General features: G+C 43.2%; 1 protein-coding gene across 4 annotated transcripts in view; it reads right to left on the bottom strand.

Moving 5' to 3' along the window:
• The window catches only part of NCKIPSD (NCK interacting protein with SH3 domain), a 192,982-nt gene that overhangs the window by 146,504 nt on the left and 23,750 nt on the right, over window positions 1-22,728 (bottom strand). The window contains exon 2 of one of the 4 annotated variants that reach the window (XM_084840139.1): window positions 179-1,743. The exons of the other annotated variants lie outside the window; for them this stretch is intronic. The gene's annotated coding sequence lies outside the window, so the exon portion shown is untranslated. The remainder of the gene's footprint in view (window positions 1-178; window positions 1,744-22,728) is intronic. 4 annotated transcript variants of the gene reach the window in all.

The raw sequence follows: 22,728 nt of genomic DNA, 5'->3' as shown, positions 1-22,728 counted from the left end.
ATTGGGGCGGGGGAACACACCCTCTGTTCTATGACAACCGTGGCCAACTAATAAGTGCGGCTTCTCATAACTGGAAGCAATTATCTTAGGAATATTCTATGCTCCTTTTACCAGGAGGTAAAAGCTGCTCCCCTTGAATTTTGTTTTTTAAAAGTTTAATTAAAATAGCATTTCTCACCTGAGACAAGGCTTCTTGTGCCACTATGAACTACTCTTTTAGATTATAATGAGATGCTACTCTTGTTCCACGATCACCAGTATCAAACTGTGCAGACCTCTCTTCAGAACAGGGTGCGTGTGTTCTATTCCTGTGACAACAGCTCACTGATGTCAGCTAAAAATGAACAATTAAGACATTCAGAGCATCTGTGTCAGCTCTAATCTCATCTTGGTTTCCCTTCACCCTCCCTCTCTCCCCTAATCCCATAAGTCACTACATAATTTTCCTTTTACTACGTAATGAAAGATTCTCTGTGCATAAACTGTGCCTTGTTCATGTTTACAGAGCAATGCTATGCCACACACCAGCTCACAGGGCTTCCAAAACTACAATTATCACATTATCATTGCACGTTAAAGTATTCTCCCTTCTCTCACAAGTCAAGTAACTTATACAGCACTTAAAATACACAAGAAGCAAAGATAAGTTATCTACATTCACAAAATACCAATGCTACACCATTCGAAGCAACAAGTTAGCTCTCAAAGCCTCCACCATGTTAAAAAAGAAGTAAGTCTTCCAGTATTGGGGCTACTACAAAGGTCATGCTCCACACCACAGTACAGCCTTACCAGTCCTGGTGCCTTCCACATGTGATGGCCTGCAACTCCCATAATTCCCTGCCAGTATGGCCAGTGGCCATGCTGGCAGGGAATTATGGGAGTTGCAGGCCAACACATATGGAAGGCAAACGGTTGGGGAAACCTGCCACTTGCTTCCTTTAAATTGGTGGCTCTGGCCAAGGCCATGCAGGTCAGGGGGCTCGTATGCCGAGATACACATATCAAGAGGTATGTTAGTTAAAGACTGTAAAGGGCTTTACAAGCCGAAACAGTAACCTTAAATGGGCTCAGAAATGAATGGAGCCCATGCTGCGGCGATAATACTGGCTGGATTTGTTTTCACATCCCCACTTCCACAAGGAGGTGACAAATGGCATTCTGCCCTAATTGGAGCTTCTAGCCATATTCAGAGTAAAATGGCATGGCCCTCAAGGCTACAAATGCATGACAAATGGCATCCAAAGTCCCATTTGCATGGGAAGGAGCACAGCTGGTCTAGCAGTTGCTGTTAAAAGCAGCTCCTAGTCATGGCTACTCCCTGTTCTTTAAACAGCAGAACTGGCTCCAGAAAGACCTATACAGCGCAGACTGGCTCGGTCAGGGAACTGATACCCACCAAAACCAAGCACACATCTCTCTGGATTCTAGAAGCACTTAGATTCCCTTCCAGCATCGCATGCAGGATGGAGAAAAATCAGTTATGTTTTTCAAATCAGTTTTCCCCAGTTATACAAGTGTCACCATTTAATTAAAAAATCAGTTTAAAATGAAATCTGAGTTTAATATGAACATGCTTAATTCTGTGCTTATCTTAAAACTCAATTCATGGACCTCTATGAAACATTCTGTGAGGAGATTTGGAGGGTGTGCGGGAGAGATCACAGAAGTCCACTAGTGGAATCTTCCATGTGTGGAACAAGGTTCCTGGATCCAACCATCTGAATTTAAGTCTGTTTTTCTCTATGTAAAAGATTAAAAAAAAATGGGAGAAATAAATGAGTTGTGAGGTCAAGCACTGTAAACAGAACGCAAAGTAAGCTTAAGTCAATTGTTTTCATTGGGTTTAGGCATGCTGTGTTAGAATGGATTGCAGCCAACATATTGTATAAATACAGCAAATTATCAATATTTATGGCTAACAGCATGGTCATTATGTTCTATCTGATGGAGAAACACTGTTTTATCCAGTAGTTATCAGTTTTGTTACTTCTGGAAACTTAAATTCAGCACAACGTGGTTGCCTTTATGTAAATGACCTTGCTTATTGTCCTTGCGTGTGTATGGACAGCCAGACAGAAATCCATTATTCCACAATTCCAACTCCATTCCCTTGTCTCCCTAAGTAGATATAATTGTGCAGTGCAGAGAGTACATGGGCTGCATGACCAGGTGTTTTAGATTATGCTCTCACATATTTTAAAGACTTCTAACATTTTATTCACTTAGGACGCAACTCAATGGGGATAGTCGTCCATCTCTGAACTCGGACTATACAATGCAGGGCAGGTGGAGCACGGACGGGATGTTATCCTCTGTGCTCTGGCTGCCCTGCATTTGCGACTAAATAGCCGATTTCAGCTGTCTAACCTACGTGCCTCAGAGTGTGTGTGGGGGGAGGCCGGATAGCACATAGGAAGCATAATGGTGCTTCCATGGTCCCCTCCCCTCCCCCTTTTCAGCTGCTCCACACTGCTCCTCCGAGTGCGGAGTCAGGGATGATCCGTGCCTCCTATGAAGTGGCAGGGGAAGGGGCAGGGAGTCAGATTTCGGTTCCCAGAAACTGAAAAATCCTATGGCCGTCAAGACACTGTCTAGTGGCCATAGGATTGCGCCCTTGTTTTATTATTCAGCCAAAAAGGCTCCCAGTACATGCAATCAATAAAAACAGATAGAACCTGCACACAGGCTTACAATCCAAATTACATAACACAAAAAGAAAAAGGGATGGGGAAGAACAAAAATGCAAACTCAAGCACCAATTAAGTTAAATAGTAGCTCTTATAAGGTCCAGGTGGATCAGGAACAGATCAGGGAGAGGAGGAGGAGGAGAACAGCTAATCTCTAAGCAAAGCCAATAGAGTGGATCCTGCTTCCTATCTCTCCCTCCTCTGCAGCCTGATGGAATGGCTGCTGCCTGTTGACAGTTGAGGGAGGGAAGATGCAAACCAATATGCCTGAATTGGTGTAGGAACCCTACTCTGATTCAATAGGACTCTTCTATTCTTAGGTGTGTACTCAGGTAGGCGTTTGTGCAACAAACAACCATTTATTTCTAAGATTAATTAACTATTCAGGAGATATCTTATGCACCTACTAGGAAAACGACATTCCATGAAAGCAACTCTAGAAATTAATAGTTTCCTTCTTCCTGTTTAATGTGGCTTCAATGGTACAATATTCCTGCTCCCACCCAAACAGCCACCAAAGAAACTTGGAGGGAGAATACTGAAGTCTTTGCGCAACAGTCATGAGTTCGTAAATGGGGGAAGAGAGATTGAAATACACACGCAAGGTTAAAGCACCAAGGAACCCAGAGCACGCCTCAAATGGAAGAAGTCTAAGCACTGGTATACATATTCTGTAAGCCAAAGAGAGACTGGCTGAAACAACTCCTGTGTAGCAGCAAGAGCTTCTCCCCACAGAGGGCATAATGTGGAACAGTGATTTGCCCCCTGGAATGTTTTAGAACATAAGAGCCCTGCTGGATCAGACCAAGAGTCCGTCTAGTCCAGCATTCTGTTCACGCAGTGGCCAATCAGCTGCCTGTGGGAAGCCCACAAGCAGAAAATGGCACCCATGCAATCACTGGTTCATGCAGATGCTGAGGGATGCTGGGAGTTGTAGTCCAACACCTCTGGAAGGCACCAGGTTGGGGAAGGCTGGTGCAGACTCTTAAAGAAGCCTAAATCATCACATATTGATTGGGCAGAGAGTACCTTCTTTGCAGTCTAGCAGAGGCAAAGTTATAGAACTGAATCGAGACACAGATTTCTAATTCTCTGCTAGTAACATGGGCAAACAGGACATTTAATCACGGAGGGACCTCTTCCTTCACTGGGTGAAGATCACAAATAATATGAATTAGTTTAAAACTCCACCCCACCAGCTTGTGTCTGTGCTTTGGACCAACACAGAGAAGAAACTGTTCATTTCTTGACTGCTAAAAGGATAGATTATCTTCACACCTTTGATTTTTTAAAAATTCAGCCCAGTTACAGAACATATATGCAAGTGTTCAAACCACTCGTCAGAGTTTTACAAAGGAACTGGCTTTGTCCTTCCCCCATAATATTTCTCTTTCCATTTGCAGTCATTGCTCAGAAGAATCCTGACTGTAGCCAATTCAAGCTTTTGTACTGCTCAGTAAAACAGATGATGGTAGTATGATCCTTTCTATGCCCCATCCCCCAACCACTTTTCCCTTTTCCATTTTCTCCCTCCCTTCGATACACACACACACACACAAAATATCACTCCTGCAGAGTACTTCTCTAAGTGTCATTCTACCAATCACCATGGTTGTTTAAAATGCCAGTCACATAGGGGAACTTGTTCAGCAGTCTAGAATAATCATACCTTTCAGAAAACCATTCTTCTAGACAAATGGGATCTTATAGGGTGCACTGACAGAACCAAAGATGGACTGCAGGCATGCGCCATACATGCAATTTACATATTTAAGGCAATGGGCCTATTACAGCTATGACAAGCCCCTGAAAAATGTGCCTTTCAAACCAAGCTTTTTCTTTCCTTTGGGAAGGTTAGACTAGGCACCATAATATTCCACTCCTTCCTTGTCTCTCCCAATTTAGGGGAAAACAGCACAGACATGAAACAGTTTCGTTCCAAAGGCCACATGCTGAATTAGAAGCAAGACACTTTCTACATTCAGGTTAAGGATTTGCACCACATGCAAGCATCAGAATAGTCTGAATGCTCCTACTGTGCTTGTTGTTGGAGGACAAGCAACACACACCAAGATTTTGTGCTCAGGATTTCTACCACTGTAGCCCTGTGCTAACGCTAGCTATGGTTTGTTGCCTTAACCCTAGTTAAAATCAGAGATAAACTCAAAGTTCTTTAGAGAAGCCTGCAGCTCAATACCAGGAAGCAAAGGTTACATCTTACATGAAACGCCCATACATGCTTTTTTGCTGCCACCACCAGACTGCATGGTCTTAGCAGCAACAGAAATCACGCTCACCACTGGGTGCCATTTTCTTACCCAAAAGATGCCAGAGCGAGGGCAGCACTAGAATAGACGGAGAAGTGATGAAGTTGTCTGAATTACAGTTTGTTTGGTACAGAGTTAATACTTCATCATGTTTAATGCAAAACATCATTTGCCCACCTCCCCTAAACCATGGGTTCACATCCTGTTTTGTGGCCAACTCTTTAGGCATTCAGAGACAGCGCTTAATTGTGGTCAGGAAACAAACCATGGTTAAGTGTCATGCTTGCACAGGACCAGGGTTACTGCATAGATTGTTGAGACAAAAAGGACAGTTCAAGCTGCTGAATTCCTCTGTGCAATCAAATTCATGACCATGTGAATATAACCATACGGAAAAGGGTTGGAGTGAATCTGCCTCTACACCTGGAGAGTCAGCAACTGCGTCCATGACTGAAGCTGTCATTTTTCCTGTATCCATTATCTTAGTAGTGTGTTCAGGCTCCCTGTTTTTTTCCCAACCTGGTTCGCACTAACTTTTGTCTATGTGATTGTGTACCAGGAACATGAGTTTAGTGTAAATCAACCTTAAAAGCCTGAAATATTGCCTAAAGTACATGGTTTCTGAAATAGTATTTCAACAGATATATCCAATAACACAATCCAAACAAAACAGGCTGTTACTCAGAGACCAGAAGTAGCCACAATACCATGCTCCCTTAGACACTGCCAGATTGCTCCAAGTGACAGACTTTTTCCCAATTTATAATTACACACAAGTCATGATACTGGGTTAGTATTTTACTCTTAAACCAAAAGATACCCACTAAAGCTGCAATGGGCACAATATACAAATGAGCCCCCCACTTCTATTTGTAGCCTGAATAATTCCAAAGCACAGGTGGGCAACTTTGGGGGGTTCACGCACTATTTTCTCTCCCTTGGACCCCCCACATGCCACATTCCATGGGGTGCCAGGAGAAAACCCGGTGGTATGCTGCTGAAATTCAGCAGCAAACTGCTACAGAATGCTAAAAGGGTCAAATTTAGCTTTAAACAACACGGGGGGGGGGGCTTTCTTACCCTTCACAGCAGCTCCTTCCATGTTTCCCAAACAAATCTGGCCATAGAGCATTAGATTCAACATTAACAGCCGAAGTCTAAGAAGCAGGAGAATGGAACGCAACCTTGTCAGGATTACTATATCTGAGTTCTTTCCCTTATCTGAAAAATATATTCATTGCAATAAAAATATAGGTGAAGAGTGGAATCTTCCCTAATGACTACTGTACAAGCTGGAGACACAAAGTACATGGTGTTAGGAAAAAAAGTGACATCTGAGCTTTTGGATCACTTTTCCAGTAAATTGGGTTAAATGTTAAATACATCCAAAATTGCTTTGGATGGCTTCTTGGTGTCTCGATGTGTAGGGCTCATGCTGGTGCCAGCTTACTGGATGTGTGGATTCATAGCACCTCAGTCAGGCAGACATTTTACATTGTTGTCGACTACCACTGATAGTAAACAAAGGAAATTTAGAAAACTATTTCAGAAAGCCTTGTGTTACAATAAACATTTCCTAGCAGGGGACATCCTGATTTATAGTGAGCTGCTTTTCCTGTGACAGGCTGGGCAAAAACAGGAAGAACTGTTGTGCCAAGAGCAACCTTGGAAGACTGTAAAATCAGATTTTAACTGAAAATTCAATTTACAGCAAATTGTAATATCTTATTTTGACTGGTTCATTAAGCGGAGGCTCAGAGAAATGAGTAAGACTATAGCTATTCAAGTATGGAAATGCTGTTACAGCTACTATCCAAACACATTATAGAAAGTCTCCCATGAAACTTATTAAACAAAACACTAGTATCTTCCACTTAGGAAAAGGTTAATGCAAATAGTAAGTTAATACACACTTCCAGCTTCTTCCCATCATGACTGCATGAAGAGCAAAGTGAACAAGTTCTGCTCGTTCTGTCTCTCTCTCTCTCTCTCCCTTCCTGTGTGTGTGTACGCACACGCCACGCTTTGTAATGGATTTTTTTTTGAACTAGGGGTAAATAAGCAGGAGATTGGACCAGATGACCTCAGAGGTCCCTTCCAACACTACAATGTCCCGTTACGGGAAGACAACTACATCTTCATCTCCCCGCACCAAGAAAAACCATTACGTGTAGAATCAGTGAATGGATGGCCAGATAATTAGTACACAGGAAAGGGTATACTGCATCCCTTTCTTTGAGGACGGATGGGAAGAGAGTTACATTCCTTCTGATTTGCAGATACAAGGTAGATAGCACTACTTTCCAGAGGCCCGGTATTAGGTATGAGTTCTGAAGCACTTACAGCTATAAAGGGAGTTCCTGTACTGACTTGACAGGAAAGGAAAGTGAGGAAGAATAAACTGGCCTTACTCCCTTGAGCCGAAGGCTCAGCTCACTGCTTGATCAATAGCCAACATCAGCAAGTTGTTATTAAAGGAAAGCTGCCAGCAGTTGCACAGCCCTACTGTCAACAGCCGAGCTGGCCAGCTGCAAACGGGGAGAGAAGGCTGGGGCTGCAGAGAAAGGGATCGATGAAGCCACAGTGGGGAAGCTGTGGATTTAAACCCAGTGCCTCCCTCATGAAGGAAAAATAAAACACAGCTTTCAGGCAGAAGCTACATAACCATTCCTGTTCTACCCCATGGCTATGAAGCTGAGGGGTGCCACAAGGTTCTATTTTATCCCCCATGCTGTTCAACATCTATATGAAGCCGTTGGGTGAGGTTATTAGGAGTTTTGAGGTGGGGTGTCACCAGTACGCTGATGATGCTCAGCTCTACTTCTCCTTGTCGTCGAAGTGGTGGGGTGATGAAGGTGCTGGACCAGTGCCTGGAGGCTGTAGCGGGCTGCATGAGGGCCAGTAAACTGAAGCTGAATCCCGACAAGGCAGAAGCTCTGTGGATTGGTGCTTCCCAAATCTGGCAATTGGGTAAGCGACCTGTTCTGGATAGGGTTGAACGCCCCCTGAAGGAGCAGGTGCATAGCTTGGGAGTACTCCTAGATCCATCCCTGTCACTGGAGCCCCAGGTAGACTCCATGGCCCAGAGCACTTGGGGCCAGCTTTGGTTGATCTGCCATCTACAACCTTTCCTGGACAGGGATAATCTAGCCACAGTAGTGTATGTGCTCGTAACTTCCCGATTAGACTACTGCAATGCACTTTACGTGGGGCTGCCCTTGAAGACAACTCGGAAAATGCAGCAGCTAGATTGTTGACTGGAACATCATGTAAAGATCACATAACACCAGTCTTAAAGGAATTATGCTAGCTGCCAATACATTTCCAGTCCGAATTCAAGGTGCTAGTGATGACATTTAAAGTCCTAAGCGGCTTGGGACCTTGATATTTGAGGGAGCGCCTCCCCTTACATATGCCTGCCTGAGAATTTAGATCTGTTGGAGGAGCCCTCCTCTGTGTCCCACCAGTGCACGACATACACTATGGTGGGATGTGGGAGAGGGCTTTTTCTGCTGTGGCACTCCAGTTGTGGAATGCCCTCCCCTTGGAGGCCCAATTGGCACAGACATTGATTTCATTTCAGCACCAAGTTAAAACATGGCTTTTTACCAAAGCTTTTGAGGGCTAATTGTATTCCCTGAGTTTGCACACTGTTTTAACTGTTTTATTGTTCTAGATATTAAATTGGTATTAGCTAGCTTAATGATTTAATATGTTTTTAGCTATTTAAATTATTTATTGTTTTACACTGTTTAAATTGATTTTATCTGTATGCCGCCCTGAGATCCTAATAATATAGGGTGGGATACAAATATTTTAAATAAATGAAACAAATAAATAACTGAAGCCATGTGTATTTTAATAAAGCCATTAATGAGGGGATGGTACTTCTCTAATGCGCAGGGGACAGACTTGGAAGAAAGAGCCACTAGTTACATTTTTCTTCCTGGACAGATGTGAGAAAAACTGTACAAAGAGAACAATAAACTAGGGACACAAATCCCAAGGATCTTTTTAACAGCAATCGGAAGAGAACCCAAGGGCTTGACAGAGCAGCCTGCACTTCCTCCTACAAAGCTGTCATTGTGAAATTTAAAGGCATCAGCACAAACTTAAAAGAGACCTTGAGAAATTCTCTGAACACATTTTTTATTCTGATCTAGAGGACAAGGCTCTGCCTGCTGCTACAGGACACGCTTATATTAACTAAGGCTATTCATAGGACTGTTTTCTTAAAACAAGGTGCAGTGATGGCCCAAAGGTTACAATGAAAATATCTACACACAAATTTTTCTTGCAAATAAATTCAAAAAGATCCCCGCTATAGCTCATTATCATGTGAATCTTGGGTCACAAGGGGACAACAACAAAAGTCACTTCCTTGTGTGGGGTGTTTGTGTTTGGGGGAAGAACTTGTGCATGACAAAAGATTTCTGGTGATTTAGCACAAGATTTAGCACTGTATACATCTACTTGGAGAAGATTTGCCAATATATTTAATTTCTTTATTTACTAAATTGATGTGCCACTCAATACTCAAAATTCTCTGGTCAATTTACTATTATTCGGTGTAGATTCTTTTCCCATGCACAGGATTTTAATACGGGGAGGCTAGAATCTAATCTTACATTTTACAGAACACTCACATTATACTTTGTCTGGCATAAGAATGTAAGAACAGCCCTGCTGGTTCAGACAAAAAGCCTGGCTAGCCCAACATTCCCTTCCCACAGCGGCCAACCAGATGCCTGTGGGAAGTCCACAAGCAGGACATGAGGGCAACAGCACCTTCCCACTGTTGTTCCCCAGCAACTGGGATTGAGAGGCACGCTAGCTCCAATACTGGAGACAACATATAGCCATCATGACTAGTAGCCACTGATACCCTTATCATCTATGAATATACATGCAAATATTTGGCTTAAGTTATACATGCAGGGGGAAGAGCTGTAGCTCAACAGCACAGCAGATGTGTTGCATGCAGAAAGTCAGGTTCATACCCTGGCATCTCCAGGTAAGGCTGGGAAAGACCCCTATTTGAAAGCCCATTGCCAATCAGTATAAGCATTACTGAGCTACAGGGACCAATGGCTTTGTGACAGCCTTGCAACATAGATCCACACACCAATGCACTGCAGAAGCACCTCTGCAACGGAAGCGAGTGCTGGACATCTGTCATATGTGTCACCCCTTAAGAGACCTACAGCCACAAGTATCACTCTAGAATCATACCAGGGCTGAACATGTTAGCACAAGGAGGAGTCCTGTGTAACATGGAGCAATTTCCCCGTCAGAAAAAAATGCAACAATAAACTTTGGTACAGTAGTTTGGGCAGCACTCTGGGATACCTTTATTGTGTCATTGTGTTTATCTCTAATTACAAACAGCACTCAGAATCCGTGAAAGCAGTTAGGTTAAGCAGCTAGTGTCTGTGATGATTTTCTGAGATGAACACCAATGAAAACACCAACTTTGGGAGACTGGAAGGTTGGGGGTGGGGGAGAAGAAGTAAGTTTGTTTGGAAATACATACATAAGCACTCAAATTTAAAGAAGCAATGCTAAAATTGGGAAAATATGCCTTTTACAAAGTGATCAGATATAGGAGCTAGTTCAAGTAATTCAGGTTTACAATGGAAGTGCTTCATTTCATTAATTGTGCCAAACTGACTAATCTGTTTTTTGTTTGTTTTTTAAAGCTTGAAAAGTAGCTTCCTCCCCTTCCATTTTCCTTATTACATTATTGATTTCTTTAGTCCATCTTCCTTAGCGCCATGGTTTTCAATCGGCTGCGCTGCATATCCTCCCTCTGCAGTTAGTCATATTCTTTGCAAACACTGGATGCACCAAACGTGTGATCGGCCTGCATCATTCCCTTTACCAACATGCTTGAAACTCAGTTCAATCCCAGTTGTGAACAGAGGCCCCTGTGCACTGAGATATGCTTTGGGCATTCTTCCCCTCTTTGCAGACTGTAGCAGACATTTCTCCGGTGAAAGTTGAATGGGACTTCCTTCCAATAGCTTGCTGTTTCAAGTCAATGGAAGCTGATTGCTCTGTAGGCTAATGTGGGAGCAGAAGTTAAATGGCAATCAGGTGTACAGTAGTGGCTAAGGGTCATCCCTTGTCTGCCATGAACCCACTAGATGACTCAGCCAAGACACTCTCTCTAATGTCCTCTCCTCCCCCATCAGCAATATGGGTATTATAATGCTAATCAGCTTTACAGGGCTGTTGTAAGGATTGTAAGATCATGTACACGATTGTAAGATCATGTAGGTGAAGAACTGTGAAAGCTTAGAGCTACAGAAATGCTAAGTATTCATATTATTAAGGTGTCATGTCTTAGAGACACTCATCCTCCATCAGTTGCAGCGGCTACTTGTTTGTTTCTAGCCTCAATTTAAAGTGCTGATTTTAACCTTTAAAGCAGGGATGGGCAATCTGTAAGTCATAACATATGGAGGGCCACAACTCCCATTAACTCTAACCAGCATAACCAATAGTGAGGGACGATGGGAGTTGGAGGCCCAGCTACATTTGTATCAACCTACCTGTGCCTTAAGACAGATGCCCAGCATTCTGGTTCACTACTACGGAAGGATCAGGTTAACAAGTACCAGGGACAGGGCCTTTTCAGTGGTGGCCCTACTTCTTTGGAACTCCCTCCCCCAAGAACTTCATATGTCCCCCTCTCCCTTCGAAGTGGTCCTGAAAAACCTTTTACTCTGTCAGTCTTTTCACTGATTTAATTGACAGTTCTCTACATTTTAATCTGACGCCCTTCTATGTACTGTTTTGACATGTATTGCATTGTCACATTTTAAATTTATTTATTTGGTAAGCTGCCTCGTAAGGGTTTGGCTCTAAAGGCAGGATGATCAGCCTCAATATTTTACAGTCTTACCCGCACATTCCAGCGAAGCACACTCCAACTGTATTTCCCTTTTGACCAAGCTAGATATTTGCTCTAGCCTCAAAAAGCACACCTTCTCTTTCCATTTCTACTACCCCAAAGGGCTTTTCCCACCACTAGCAATGGGCTCATTCATGCTCCACCAAATGAGCTATGTCAACATTTCACTTGCCCCCATTTAACAAATAACAACACTAGCAGAAGTAAAATGGCCAAAGCTGATTCACACACACCGCACTGGAGGACACAGCCTCCAAATAAAAAGGCCACACATTCAACACAACAGAACAAGGACAATTTCATAAAGAGTGAGGCCCTAACACTGCATCACTGTTTACATTTTATTTTAAGATAAAGCTAGATGAGCTATATAGCAAGAGGTTGTTAAGTGAAGGATTTTTAAGTGAAAAAAATAAAACAATGATGCTGGCTAGCACAGAGGAAAGTGGGTTTGTGTCACTCATCATTAGTATGTCATGGGCTCTATCCAAGAGGGTCCCTGATACATTCCAACATCTATATTCTCACAACTGAAACAGACATGCTGCCTAATTTTCCAAGCAATAAAATACTGCTAGGAAAAATGAGGTATTCCTGAAATGGAAGTGCTGCCTTGAGAAAAGACATCTGAAATTCCACAAAAATTGGGGTTTTATCTGTACATTTATCACCCTAAAAACAGCCAGGGACTATCTGCAATACAAGATAGGCTATGCAAACTACTGCATGCTCATTTGATGAAATGGAGAACTCTTTACATAGAAAGACTCCCCCAGGTGATGGTGGTTTTAACTGCGATACAATCCAGAACATTGTTATCATAAATACATTTCTGTTCAGGAAGTCATTGCACCAGGATTCTAGCAACCAATGTTTTGCACGTGAATCGAATCTTGAGGTTCGATTCACAAAAACAAGCAGTGGATTGAAATCAAACCTCGTTGAGGCGGTTCCACATGATGAGCCCTTCGATGTATAGCTTGCCAAGAGACTGTACTGCTCAACACACTTCTGATACCACCGCAAACCCCCAGAAAGCAACCTGCAATGGGAGAATGAAGTTGGCAAGTGAGGCACACCAAGGCTTTCACTCCATTTGAATCGCAAGCAGCCACCACATAACTATGGCTTGGAATGAATCAGGTCTCCACCTCCCTTGCCGAAAGAGATCTCTCTCCAGACTGCTACTTACTAGTCACACAGTGTCATTTTGCTAACAACAGCATGGTTATTTACGATAAGGCTGCCATCGCCTGTCATAAAAATAATGGCAGTGAGATCTGAAAACCAATGCTGACATCAATTTCATAGAATCATAGAATAGTAGGGTTGGAAGGGGCCTACAAGGCCATCGAGTCCAACCCCCTGCTCAATGCAGGAATCCAAGTCAGAGCATCCCTGACAGATGGCTGTCCAGCCTCGTCTTGAATGACTCCAGTGTGGGAGAGCCCACTACCTCCCTAGGTTGTTGGTTCCATTGTCGTATCGCTCTAACAGTCAGGAAGGTTTTCCTGATGTTCAGTTGGAATCTGGCTTCCTGTAACTTGAGCCCATTACTCCGTGTCTTGCACTCTGGGATGATCGAGAAGAGATGCTGGCCTTCCTCTCTGTGACAACCTTTCAAGGCCTTGAAGAGCGCTATCATATCTCCCCTCAGTCGTCTCTTCTTGAGGCTAAACATGCCCAGTTCTTTCAGTCTCTCTTCATAGGGCTTTGTTTCCAGTCCCCTGGTCATCTTTGTTGCCCTCCTCTGAACCCTCTCCAGTTTGTCTGCATCCTTCTTAAAGTGTGGTGTCCAGAACTGGACACAGTACTCCAGATGAGGCCTAACCAGTGCTGAGTAGAGGGGAACTAGTACTTCCCGGCATTTGGAAGCTATGCTTCTATTAATGCAGCCCAAAAGAGCATTGGCCTTTTTTGCAGCCACATCACATTGTTGGCTCATATTCAGCTTGTGATCGACAACAATTCCAAGATCCTTCTCGCTTGTCATATTGTTGAGCCACGTATCCCCCATCTTGTAACTGTGCATTTGGTTTCTTTTTCCTAGGTGTAGAACTTGGCATTTATCCCGATTAAATGTCATTCTGTTGTTTTCTGCCCAGCGCTCCAGTCTATCCAGATCACTTTGAATTTTGTTTCTGTCTTCCAAAGTATTAGCTATCCCGCCCAATTTTTTTGTCATCTGCAAATGTGATCAGCATTCCCTGTACCTCCTCCTCTAAGTCATTAATAAAAATGTTGAAGAGCACTGGGCCCAGGACTGAGCCCTGCGGTACCCCACTCGTTACCTCTCCCCAGTTTGAGAAGGTCCCATTGAGAAGCACTCTTTGAGTCCGATTCTGTAGCCAACTGTGGATCCACCGGATCGTTGTTTCATCTAGCCCACTTTGAGCTAGTTTGCTCATCAGGATATCATGGGGCACTTTGTTGAAAGCTTTGCTGAAGTCAAGGTATAAGATGTCTACAGCATTCCCACTGTCCACAAGTGAGGTGACTTGATAAAAAAATGAGATCAGAGTCGTCTGGCAGGACTTGATCTTGACAAATCCATGTTGGCTTCGAGTAATCACGGCATTGTTTTCAAGGTACTTCCAGATGGATTGCTTTATCATCTGCTCCAGAATTTTGCCAGGGATTGATGTCAGACTGACTGGTCTGTAGTTCCCAGGTTCCTCCTTTTTACCCTTTTTGAAGACAGGGACAACATTAGCCCTCCTCCAGTTATCTGGCACTTCCCCCGTCCTCCCTGATTTCTCAGAGAGAATAGACAGCAGTTCTGAGAGTTCTTCTGCCAGTTCCTTTATTACTCTAGGGTGCAGCTCATCTGGCCCTGGAGATGTGAACTCATTCAAAGTAATTAGGTGTTCCTTGACCATATGCCTATCGATCTCAAGGTGCAATCCTGCCCCTTCAGCCTGTACTTTGCCTTCGCCAGGGGGGTCATAGACCCTCTTTTGGGAGAAGACTGAGCTAAAGTAGCAATTAAGCACCTCTGCCTTTACTTTGTCATCTGTTATCGTTTTGCCATCCTTATTTAATAGCTAAACAACCATTTCTTTCCTCTGCTTTTTACTATGCACATAGCTGAAGAAAGCCTTCTTGTTGTTTTTAGCATCCCTCGCTAACCTCAGCTCATTCTCAGCTTTAGCCTTCCTGATGCCATCCCTGCAATTCTGTGCTACCTGCCTGTACTCTTCCTTTGTTACTTGGCCTTCTTTCCACTTCCTATATGTTCCTTTTTTGTTTTCAGGTCATCCCTAAGCTTTTTGCGAAGCCACATTAGCTTCTTCTGTTGTCTTCCACCTTTTCTTCTTGTTGGAATTGTTTGTAATTGTGCCATGAGAATTTCCTTTTTTAAAAGCTCCCACCCATCTTGGACTCCTTTTCTCGTTAGCGTCGCTTGCCATGGGACCTTACTGATCATTGTTCTGAGTTGATTAAAATCCACTTTCCTAAAATCCAGGGTACGCGTTTGACTACACTCAGCTTTTGCTTCCCTTAGAACCAAGAACTCAAGTACAACATGGTTGCTTTCCCCCAGAGTTCCTGTAACTGCTACTTTCTCCACTAAGTCATCTCTGTTGCTTAGGATCAAGTCAAGGATAGCTGATCCTCTAGTTCCTTCCTCCACTTTCTGTAGGAGGAAGTTATCCGCCAAATAAGTTAGGAATTTCCTGGAGGGGCCATGTTTTGCAGAATTTGTCTCCCAACAAATATCAGGGAAATTGAAGTCCCCCATTACTACTACATCATGCTTCCTTAAAACATTGGCTATTTGCTTTTCAAAAGTTTCATCCTCATCTTCCCCTTGATTGGGTGGCCAATAGTAGACTCCGGCCTTTTTAAAAGGTTCTAATTTTTTAAAGCCTATTTTTAAATAAGTGAGCCTGGGACATTACTTAAAACAGCACTTTGATGATCAGCAATGTTTTCTTGAGGGAAATTGAAAAAGCAATCTAGTCTAATATCTTTGATTCTGCACAGCTGGGGAAAATGTCCCCGCTTATCCATTTAATAGCTTACAAATCTTTATATTCACTAAGCCCAGAGATACAGGGTTATGCAAAAATCTCTTTCAAGTGCTGAGGAAACATGCATTGGTCCTTAAGGCTGGACGAAAACATCTTGACTACTGTAATGTGCTCTATGTGGGGCTGCCCTTATACACGGTCCAGAAGCTGCAGCAGTTAGTGCAGAATGCAGTGGCTAGGTTATGTGATGCACCTAGCTGCTGCCATATAACATGGTTGTTGAAAGAATAGGATTGGCTGCCAATTTGCTACTGGGCCAGTTTTAAGGTTTTGGTATTAACCTATAAATCCCTGAAGAGCTTGGGACTGGGATACCTGTGAGAATGCCACCTCCCATATACGTCTGCCCAGCTGCTGCAATCATCGTCAGAGGCCCTCCTGGTTGTGCCACATCCCGCAGATGTCCGTCTGGCGACAATCAGGAAGAGGGCCCACTCTCTGGAATAACACCCCCTGCCCCCCAGCCAGCAACAACATGTTATTGACTGTTGCAGTTTACCACATGTTGAAAACGTTTTAATTTACCTTAGCATTTATTGATTTATGATACCAGCCCTTATGATTTTTAATTCATGGCTTGTTGGGTATATGATACACATTATAGCTAAAACAATCAACTGTATCTATATTGTAGTTTTATTCTTTTATACCACCTAGGTATGTTGTACAAGACAGGCGATGGGCTAGGCAAACTAATATAATCTTCGTACAAGATGAACCAAGCAAACTGACGCACAATTCTGAGAAGAATATTCAGAGAATCCATCTGAGTGGCTACCCCATAGTTATTTTTAATTATTACATTTATATCCCACCTTTTTTCCTCTTTGAGGAACCCAAGGTGGCATACATAATCCTCCTCCTCTCCATTTTATCCTCACAACAAGAACCCTGTGAGGTGGGTTGGGCTAAGAGGCTGTGACTGGCCCAAAGTCACCCAGTGAGCTTCCATGGCCGAGTGGGGACTAGAACCCAGATCTCCTAGCTCCCAGTCCAACACTCTAGCCACTACACCACACTGGCTCTCTATGAACTTATGGAACTTCCCAGTGAAGTCAGAGCCTGAGAGCCTTTCTGAAATGTTTTTTGACCAATCAATTCATGTTTCTTTATCTGTTATTTCATCTCATCAATGCCTAGGATAATTTAACAAGCAGCTTAGAACACACAGAGAATATGATTAAGGATACTTGGCCAATGGAGGCTTTTGTACACCTGTGGCATATTTGTCCATTCAAGTTTTTCCTGTATGGCAAGCTCCTCTTAGATAAGGACTCAACATTTGCATTACCTTTGTGCCTGCACACATTAGGATGCATGCAGGTAATGTAAGCAGTCAGATAACACAAAATTGGGTGGGATAGCTAATACCTTCAAAGACAGAAACAAAATTCAAAATGATCTTGATAGGCTAGAAAACTGAGCAAAGAATAACAGAATGAAATTTAACAGAGACAAGTGCAAAGTTCTTCATTTAGGAAAGAGAAATTGCACAGGTATAAGGTGGGTGATACCTGGCTTGGCAATAGTATGGGTGAAAAGGATCTTGGAGTTGTAATCAATCCCAAGCTGAATATGAGTCAGCAATGTGATGTGGCTGCAAAATAGGCAAATGCAATTTTAGGTTGCATCAATAAAAGTACAGTTTCTAAATCACAGGAAGTAATAGTTCCACTCTACTCTGCACTGGTCAGAACTCACTTCAAATATTGTATCCAAATCTAGACACCACACTTTAAGAAAGTTTCAGATAAATTGGAACCAGTTCAGAGAAGGGCAACAAAGATGATCAGGGGACTAGAAACTAAGTCCTGTGAGGAAAGATTGAAGGGCCTTGGTATGTTTAGCCTTAAGAGACTGGGGGGGGGGGGTAAGGTAGCAATTTTCAAGTACCTAAAAGGTTGTCACACAAAAGAGGGCCGCAACCTGTTCTCTATCATCCAAGACTGTCGGACACGAAATAATGGACTTAAGTTACAGGAAGGCAGATCTCGGCTGAACATCAGGGAAAACCTCCTAACCATCAGAGTAGTCAAACAATGGAACCATCTGCCTAGGGAGGTGGTGGGTTCTCCATCGCTGGAGACATTCGAGCAGACTGGACAGCTATCTGTCAGGGATGCTTTAAACTGGATTCCTGCACTTAGCAGGGGATTGGATGCGATGGCCTAAATGGTACCTTCCAACTCTATGGTTCTGTAGGATTTGCTTGCCTTTTAGATCCACCTTTTAAAATAAATCCCCAATAAAATATATAATCCCTCAGTGTATTATGCCATTATGCACTCATGGAATGCGCAAATGGTATTAATGTATACACCAAAATGGGATGGCTGGAGGGGGTGGGACAGGGAGGAAGGGAAAGAGAAAAGAGACAGTAACATAAGCCAATCAAGAGAAAGCCAGACTGCCCTGGTTCCACTAACCATGGCAGAATAATGAGGGCATTTCTGACTACATATATTTTCCTGTTCTGCAAACTGAAACAGTAGAGTTCAAAATGATCTGGGACTGAGGGGAAACTGCTCAGGGCAACACTAATTCCCAGTGGTGCCTTCCATAGAAGTGGGTGCTAAAAGTCATATAGCAATTTGGGACTATCTGCAAGTGATATGCAGAGATGGAGAACTAGGGCTCCCAACAAATCCACCCACTCAAGCCAATTCAGCAATGTTAGTTTGCTCCAAACTGCTTGCATAGAACAAAGAGACAACAGTCAAAAGTAAGTAAACCCATGATAACTACAGACAATACACTAGCTCTCCCACCCAAGAGCTGGATGAGATATCAAACATGAATTGCTGCTCCTGGCGTGTGTCCAGCCATCTCAGTGTCATCTCCAATAAATATTTTCATAGTCCTTCAAAAACCTGCAACCCTGTTTTTACAGTGCAAGAAAAATTAGTGTGCATGCCATAGACACTAATTCCTGTGTCACACTACCTGCAGCTCTCTTAAAAAGTATTGAACGGGTACAACCAAGCTAAAACAAAAGCAAAAAAACAACCAGGCAGTTGGCAACGGTATCCAGGCAAAACAACAACAACATTTGTTACCAGTGGTGTTTTACATCTCTTCTCAGACTTACAATGAAGTACTCCATTTTATTTTAGCAGCGACATAACGGATTAGAGGAGGAACACTGTACTGATTATTACTGTTTTAGGAAGGAATCTAGTTTGTCACTAGTCAGACCAATTCCTTTTCCCCTTAGCAATACAAGAAGATTTACGAGATTTGTCTGCGAGCAAGAGTCACTGAGAATCAAAAGATGTTTAACACGGGGATCATGCAAGAGGCTGCACTTTCTCACTGCAACATAATAAGCTAGAGCTGAAGAGGTCTTCATTGGCACTGACATGCTTCACAAACACACAACCTGTTGATATGCAAGATATCAAAACCTGTGGATTTGGTATAGAAATGTGTTAGGATCAATGAAGCTCCAAACTGGCTGCTTGGCATTTGCAACCATTTATTCAAAATGCATCCAGTGGAAAAGCAAATTACACTGCTGCAATTGTACAGTAATGAAGGAAGGATGCTATTTAAGCCTCTCTGGAATCATGATTAAATACATGTATTTACATGTTTAGTATCTTGCACAAAATTGATCCTCAACAAGCTGGTGACTACAGAATTTAGGTTACTGCTAACCACATAACATTTCAGTATCTCTGACGTTTAGAGACTGAGGGTTTTATGAGATGACTGTGTGATGCTATGGTTGTGTATTGGAGCTATTTTGTATTTCATTTTCAATACCCCTTCAAGAATTTCTTTTTACTACTGCCCAGACTTGACAGCTCTGTAGCTGAATACATAATCTTAGCCAGGAATGGAATGAAGCTTAAATCCTTCACTGGGTTATTAAAAATTCTGTTTATTTTTCATTTATGCTGAAATTCTACCAGGAGAGGAAGATAAAAGATGAGTTCCTTTAACAGAAACAGAGCCCTAACAAGAATGGTAACCACCCGACTCGGGTGTTTCCACAGGTTTCAAACACTGACACATCCTGTAATGAAGGATCTCCCATCAGCAAGGACAGAGAATAGCCAATGACAAATAACTACATTTGCAAAACTGTTTTCTACTTATCAATGCTTTTTTTCTTTTCTTTTTTAAATTTAGATCTCCATCTTAACCTGCACAGAGGTTAGTCATGTAGATGCAATAATGAAGTATACTGTCAATACCCTCCATAGTGCCCATGGATTAGGCATAGATTTTAGCACTGCTTTCAGCACAAGACACCAAAACTCTGGTACTTAAATACAACAAGCTGCTCAGAAACTACTTTTCTGTACACATGCACACTCCACATATACATATCTTCTTCTGGCACGCTGTGATGAATTTGCAAGGCACTTTGAAGATAAAGTTGCTCAGATTTGCCATGATTTGGACACCATGATTAATGCAGTTCCATTGGTAGAGGCGTTCAGAGCACCGTCTGGTCCAGTTTTATTGGATGAGTTTCAGTTATTGAGTCCTGAGGGCACAGACAAGGTGCTTGGCCAAGTCCGATCAACTACTCGTGTGCTTGACCCTTGCCCTTCATGGCTTATTAAATCAAACAAGGAGGGGATGTCCGGCTGGGTCCAGGAGGCTATAAATTCCTCCTTGAGAGAGGGAGTGGTGCCGGCCGCTTTAAAAGAGGAGGTAATAGACCACTCCTGAAAAAGCCTAACCTGGACCTGGAGGATGTTAACAAGTATAGGCCAGTAGCCAACATCCCCTTCCTGGGCAAGATGCTGGAGCTGGTGGTTGAAGGACAGCTCCAGGCACTGTTGAATGAAACGGATTATCTAGATCCATTTCAATCGGGCTTCAGGCCTGGTTTTGGAATGGAAACTGCCTTGGTCGCCCTGTGGGATGACCTGTGCCGGGAGAGGGACGGGGGAGTGCGACCCTGTTGATTCTCTGGACCTCTCAGCGGCCTTCGACACCATCGACCATGGTATCCTTCTGGATAGGTTGTCTGGGTTGGGAGACGGAAGCACTGCACTACAGTGGTTCCGCTCCTACTTGGATGGCTGATTCCAGAAGGTGGTGTTGGTGGTCTATTGCACTGTGGCAAGGCAATTGTGCCATGGGGTTCCACAGTGCTCTGTTTTATCCCCTATGCTGTTTAACATCTACATGAAACCACTGGGGGAGGTTATCCGGAGGTGTGGGCTGAGGTGCCATCAATATGCAGATGACACCCAGCTCTACCTCTCTTTCTCATCAAACCCAGGTGAGGCAGTGGCTGTTCTGAATCAGTGCCTGGGCATGGTAGTGGACTGGATGAGGGCCAATAAACTGAAACTCAATTCAGACAAGACGGAGGTACTGTTAGTGGGTGGTTTGTCTGCCCGGCTAGGTAATATTCAACCTGTTCTGGAGGGGGTTGCACTCCCCCTAAAGGATCAGGTTCGTAGTTTGGGGGTGCTCTTGGATCCAGAACTGTCACTGGAGGCACAGGTGAATTCAGTGGCATGGAGCACTTTTTATCAGCTTAGGTTGGTATACCAACTACGCCCTTATCTGGACAGAGATAGCCTAGCTACAGTTATCCATACTCTGATAACTTCTCGTCTGGATTACTGCAATGTGTTATACGTGGGGCTGCCTTTGAAAATGGTCCAGAAACTCCAGCTGGTCCAAAATAGGGCAGCAAGATTGTTAACAGGGACTGGCCAGCAAGCTCATATTACACCAGTACTTTTTCAGCTGCACTGGCTGCCAATCCATTTCCAGGCCCTATTCAAAGTGCTGGTATTAACATTTAAAGCCCTTAACGGCTTGGGGCCAGGTTTTCTGAAGGATCGCCTCCTCTCATATGTGCCTGCCCAGACCTTAAGATCATCCTCAGACGCCCTTCTCCATGAGTCCCTGCCAAAGGAAGTGAGGCGGATGGCTACTAGGAGGAGGGCTTTTTCTGCTGTGGCGCTCCAGCTCTGGAATGAGCTCCCTAGTGAGGTTCGCCTGGCACCTACATTGTATTCCTTTCGGCGCCAGGTGAAGACCTTTTTATTTTCCCAGGCATTTTAGCATTTTAGCTTTCTAGACTTTTAGCTTTGCTGTTTTAAATCTTTATTTTAAACTCCTGCACTGCTGCTAGGTTTTATGGTGGTTATATTGTTATATTGTGGTTTTAATGTTCTATATATTTTATATTGTTTTATTGTGTGCCATTTGGTTTTAATTTTTGTGAACCGCCCAAACAGCTTCGGCTCTTGGGAGGTATAGAAATAAATAAATAAATAAATAAATAAATAAATAAATAAAATTCTAGCTTGGGACCAAAAATGCAGGTAAGAAAAGACATAGAAATAAATTTGCATATGTACATATTTAAGTCAGTGAATCTGAAAATGTGCAGTGCACACACAGTAGCTTATACACTGTTCGAGACCAGTCTTCCTCAACCTGGTGCCCTCCAGACGTGTTTGACTACAACTCCCATCTTGCCCAGCCAACACAAAGATGGACAAGGAGTACCTATGTAATACTTTAATTTGCCGATGTACCTGGAAGTGAGGATGTTTCAGGACTGGACCATATTTCCCGGTAAGGCTTTAGATTGGCCAGTTTAACTTACCCTCACAGGTTGCTTCACTACGTTGGGAGGTCAAGAAGGCATTTGCATTTATCCAGAGTTCCTGCACTTTGCAAACTGCAGAAGGGCAACTTCTCTTAATTCAATTAGGGTAGAGGACATACAGGTTGTGATGCTCCCAGCTGCCACGGGTCCCTTGCTCATGCAGCCTTTCCCAAGACAAAAGGCAAGTTAGGCCGGGTGCCAGGGTGATGCTCCCAAATACATATATACA

Source organism: Heloderma suspectum, chromosome 2 (genome assembly GCF_057233095.1).
Source record: "Heloderma suspectum isolate Gila_16-S chromosome 2, 16-S_ref, whole genome shotgun sequence".
NCBI lineage: Eukaryota > Metazoa > Chordata > Lepidosauria > Squamata > Helodermatidae > Heloderma > Heloderma suspectum.
This window is presented reverse-complemented; position numbering and strand designations above follow the sequence as displayed.